We start from the raw sequence: 6,000 nt of genomic DNA on the forward strand, positions 1-6,000 counted from the left end.
CAAGAAATTCTGACCATATTTAAAAATACGATCGACGAGACTTCGAAAATGATGCATATACCCCCGATATTGTGTAACGATCCATTTGGTCGCTATAGTCTTTCCGGCACTTTTGCCCCTTTCCGAGCTTGGTTAGCTCACTTTTGATCCGAGGGAACCTTTGACATGCTTCTCGAGGTGTCTAGATCTGATTCGGGTGAGTTTTTTGTGAATTTGGGCTTAAAGCGAAAAGAGTTGACTTAAAGTTGACTTTTAGATAAATTGACCTTTTTCGAAAATTCGTCGATTCCGAGAGGTCCGGATGGTCATTCAGAACTTGTGCATATATCTAGTTAGGTTCCCAATACACTCGGATGCATTTTGGGACTTGGGTTGGAAAGTTGGAATTGACGTATCAGGGGTTGATTCGGTCAACGAGATCTCCTTTGGGAATTTTGGGGCCACGAGTACGTTCGTAGCGTGTTTTTATGTGGGTATGTGTATATGGTTTATAAATAGATGACCTCGGGAATCGGTCGAGATTTCGGTTGGGACTGGGGAAATACTTGGGATTTCTGGTACCTAGTGTCCACCTAGGCAGCACTAGTACCATCCCAGTGGCACCGCCGTAGCGGTGCGATGGCCGCTGGGGTGGCCAAGCTTATTTTTGCCAGACCGTCCCGATGGTCTAAGTGGACGTCGGGGTGGTGGCGCCGTAGCGATCCTGATGCCGCCGTAACGATATTGGGCCTGTTATTTTCATTAAGTGCGTATTAAAAGCCCTTAGTTTATCATTTATTACCATTACCAAAATTGAGCTCTTGGGAATTGTTTTAGAAGATTCTTGGGGAAAATTCTTGGTGGTAAGTCCTCCTAATCTCCTTACTAATTCCTTCTTCCTAATCATCTTAGAATCCCTCTTTCCTTGTTAGTTCCTTTGTAATGGAAGATAAAAAGTGGATTTAATGGATGTTCTACTCAGGTTTTTAAATGATGGAATTTATGCTAGATTATGGTGTAATTAAGGTTCTTAATCATATATATTCCATTATTAGTGTTGAATCCTTGAATCTAAGAGTTAGGGTTTATACCCAAAATTGGGGGTTTTGCTTGAATTTCGAAATTGGATGAATCCTTGAGTTAATTTAGCAATTAGTTGATGGGCTTTGATCACCTAGTGTTTAATTGGATATTTTACCCCCGAATTTCCGTTTTGACCTTGCGGGCCCGTTTCCCCAAATTCTATGGTTGGTTTTGACCTAATTTGAATGATAGCAATATAGGTATCGATCTTCATGAATTCTAATCTAGATTTCGAATATTCCTAGACTTCTTTGATCTTGAGGCTCAGCGGAAGGGCAAGGCTAAGGAGTGATTATTGGTGTATTATTGTTCGGCCATCAAGGTAGGTTATGGCTTATCCTTGGTGAGACTTCGTGTAGCGAAGCATATATTTAGATGATATTATCGGAGACAACATGTAAACCTTCGGGTATGAAGTTGGGTTGGATATTGCCTTAGGTTGGGCCCTGTTGTCTGATTGGGGCTGGCCACCCTATTGTGTTGTGACTTGATTGTTTTATTGTGTTGGTTTGATGCCACGTGTTGATAGTAAATATTGGGAACTGTAGTTCCATCTTGGCTGTGAGATTGTAGTACCTTACTTGTTGATGTTGATACGAGGATAGAGTTCTATATAACTTGTGTAGTCTTTCATGATATTGTTGGCGTACCTATGTTTGGTACTTGTGATATTGATTTTATTATTGATGTTGACACATACATTGCACGCAATCGCATCCTTCGTGTTATACTGTTTAAACATTGTTGATACTTGATAAAACACTGTGATGAGCTTGGCTCGGTTTGGATAAGAGTAATGTGAGAGTCCGATACCCGATGTTTGTCCCGAAATTGTGGATTGAGTGAGTGCATGGACTTCGTGGGTCCCCCAGGGTGGTGCTGATGGAAATTCTCCGTGGGCAAAGATCCGGGACGAGTAGCACTTAGACTTCGCGATTTTTCCTGGGTTGTGCTACCGAGACAGGGAGGTTTCCGTTCGGAGTACATATGTACACAACATTGCATTGCATTTGCATTCATACATTATTGCATTGTATTGCATTGCATTGCATTATGGCTTATCTTGTGATGATCTGGTGATTTACTTGTGTTATTTCTATTCGGATTGGTTATACATAGACTTGGCACACTTGGGTTTGGATGCTAAAACCTAGGTGATGACGTTTACTTCGTTCTGGTTTGTGTTGACTTATACTTGTTGAATTATCTGCTTATCTTACTTTATTGTCAGAATTAGGGTAGCTAAACTTAGTCTGCTTATGATACCTACTAGTACTGTGGTTTTGTACTGACCTGCAATTGCTGCATTCTTTTATGAATGCAGAATTTCAGGTTGGATCTACTTCTGTTTCTTGTGGCTGATAGTCGCTCCGAGATTTTCTTAGAGTCTACAGGGTGAGCACGAGACATCCGCCACCTTGAAGATTCTACTTTATTTATGTCTTATTTTCTATTCCGAGAAATATTCAGTGTTGATGTATTATTGATATTCCAAACTTGTAGATTCTAGTTAGATGCTCTTGTATGGATTAGACCAGACTCTGGGGCGTATTTTATTTCTTCTGCTTATTTAATTAATTCTTGTGTTTTTGTCATTGTTGGGTCGAGGGTTCACCTACCGAGGTCGAAAAGGTACGTGCCCGCGCGACTTAACTGAATTGGGTCATGACAAGTTGGTGTCAGAGCCCTAAGTTACCTGGTCTATAATATAAGAGTGTGTCTGATAGAGTCTTGTGGATCAGTACAATGAGTTTCATACTTATCTGCGAGAGGCTATAAGACATTTAGGAAACTTTGAATTCTTTCATTCTCTCGTACGACTTTATTCAAATTGGTATTTAGTCGATTCCAATTGGTAATTGAACTTTCTTATCTTAATCACCCACAGAGGGTGGACACTCGTCCTTAAGTTGTTATGTGAATGGTTGATCTCCGACGTGTTGTGGAATGGTACGCGATGTGTTATCCTGATTCGGAGGCATGGTTCAGTTTAGTCACTAGTTATGGCCTGAGGTTTCGATTGTGGGGAGTCGCGACCAGACTTGATTGGCATGTCGAGCTACGATTAGACTCGTTTATTATGGAAATTTATGAGGAATTTGAAGATAGTTCCGAGGGTTATAGGGTTTCCCTGTTTCAGCATTGGGTTGCTCGGAGGTGACAAGTGCATTTATGGCTTTACAATGGTGGGTTACTCGATGATAAGATAGTTGACTTTAGCTTCATCAGGGCTTTATGATGGTGCGCGTGACACTGGTGAACCAATGACGGGTCGACGATTCAGCAATGGTAGGTATTAGACTTTCGTATATAAAAACAAGTGTAAGTTTGGTGATGACATCGAATGTGGACAACGTATTGGGATTGCGGGTAATAAAGAAAAGAAGATGACAATAAGGACATGAAGGAAGCTTTTGTGCAAGTGTGTAGCGAAGTAAGACTTCTGAGAATATCTTTAATATGAGTACTTTTCGTGATATTGGGAAAGGAAAAATTGGTATCTGACATGGTTGTCAGGATAATGTTGCAATTAATGCGAGGGCAAATTTCATGTTCAGTTGTGAAAGGTAAAGGGGGGTTCGGCATGACAGAACAGTACTGATGGAGGTGGGTATCTGAGTTATGGTTATTATAGAGTATTGAATCCTATAGGAATAATTTGTCATGGGTTAGCAACGGTCATACTTACAGGTTCACGCGATATCTCGAAGATATGGTACTAAAGTCCATTCACGATATAGGCTCGTTAATGTTAAAGGACTACTCTGTAGTAATTGATTGCTATGTCTCATAATTAGTCGGTAAATTTGACTGGGTTGTAGGATTTTGAGGAGCTAGTAATCGACTGATAGAAATGGCTCCAATTATGGGCGTATGCGATGAGTTAATGACTTGGGAAGTTACTGGTTGCGACACTTCGATTTGAGGAGAAGTATTGATATTTTTTGTGGTTCGTTCAACTCAGAGGGATGATTGGTTTAGAGGATCGAGTGGATTTGAGTGTTGTTGGTTGATAGTAATAGAGTGATTTGAGATGGAATATAGGAACTGAAGGGTTACAATGAGGCAACTTGCTATCGGGTTCAGGAGATCGAGGTTCGTAAGACTTGAGGTGAGGTAACATGAGTACGAGAGTTGTGTTGGACTGCGGGAGCATTATATCATGACATACAATAAAAGAGTGACTGATGAGGTTGATCGGGATCTATAAAGGCAACAAGAAAATCATGGAAACACGAGTTACGATATGAGAGCTTGGTTGCGATTGTACATTGCAGAGTGGGCTTGAGAGTTTATGGATGAGTTGGTATGTTCGGTTATGTCATAGACTACTAGAGATCATTAGTGGACTAAGGTTGGGAATCTTGTATTCGTTGTGGAAAATTGTCTAGATCTAGCTACTAGCGATGTTAGAAGAGGGATTGGCGTGCGAGTGGTTAGAGGTGTTCAGATTCGATAATTGAGGTAAGAGGTGATTCTTCGAGGACTAGTAACGCTAAGGATTTGAGTTCGGGATAACATTTCGGAAATTGAGTAAAGCAATTCGGGTAAGGACGCTTCGGTGAGATACATGGGAATATTAGTGAGACTGTTATGTGATACGCTCGATTTAGAGAGTATTCAATTTCGAGTTGTAAGCGTTAAGAAAACTCTAATGTGTAGAGTGTGTGGTATGATCCTATCTCCCGGATTGATTCGGCTAGCTTGCAAAACTTATGATTATGCGGTATTCGATTGAGTGGATTCGAGGACTGACTATGGTATTGATAATCGTGAATTTATTAGAAATTGAGAATTAACGAGTCGAGAAAAGGTATAGCTAATTGTGAATCAATAACAAAAAGGTACATCTTGGGGATTTCTTGGGTTAGTATCGATTGTGGTGTCGTTTACTTGCATATTCTAGTTGAGATGTGATTGTTGCGTGAGCTTAAGAAGGAAATCTACGGGAATGGACTATTTGATATGATAGAGTTCCGTGAGGTTCGTGATCAGCGACTAGTGAGAAGCAAATTTCAGTGAACCGACATGTTGAGATTTATAAGAAATGGTTTGGTGGTACATCGCCAGATAAGTTTCATAACATTCTACAGTGGATGAGTTAACATGCCTTAAGAGAGAAGATTGTGGAATCCCTATCATGTGAGGACTAGAGTTATATTATCGAGGTGATACTATGAGAAGTTCGATGGTTATATAATTACTATATGAGGCTTCAGGTTTCGTGTTGAAAGGTTCGGGGTTGTATCGAAATTGCGTATCGGTTAAAGGTTGAGAAATATAAAGATTGAAATCGTAAGGTATAGCTCTTCGGTACTAAGTTGATAACTTAGATAGGACTCAACTTGTGGAGTTGAAAGTGATAGACAGGATGTGTTATGCGTGGTATGGCTGTGCTTGGTTTTGAAATTCGGAGTCGGTTCTAATGACTAATGGTGATATTCGAGAGTTGTGCATTCATTCGGGGTCAACGTGGTTCGAGTTAAGCTTAAAGGTCTATAACTACACCTCCAGGAAGGTATCTAAGGACTCGAAGCATTTCAGCTAAGATTTAGGGTACGACAGATTTACCGAGCTTTGTAAGGGTTTTCTAGTGGATTTGGTGATAGTTTCTGAGAACAGTTACTTGGGAAAATAATAAGAGTATGCAATGAGCCTAGCACGGAGTTGAGGAGGAACAATGATGCGAGAGGTCTCTATAGTGGTTAGTTATTTGCTCCATAAGATATTCAGTAGTATGGTTCCTGTATTGTGATTTGAAGGTTTAAGAAGATATGGAACTGGCCAAGTTGGCTGCCGGTAAGATCAGTTTCGATGGAATTGAGTAGAGATCGCAAATGAATCAAGGATCCCTTCTGGCGAGAGTTGGTCCTGGTTTCCGAATTTTGGTATGTGTGTTCATATGTTTCCAAGAAATCGTGGTGCGAGTAACGACTT

This window comes from Lycium barbarum, chromosome 7, assembly GCF_019175385.1.
Source record: "Lycium barbarum isolate Lr01 chromosome 7, ASM1917538v2, whole genome shotgun sequence".
In the NCBI taxonomy this organism is placed as follows: domain Eukaryota; kingdom Viridiplantae; phylum Streptophyta; class Magnoliopsida; order Solanales; family Solanaceae; genus Lycium; species Lycium barbarum.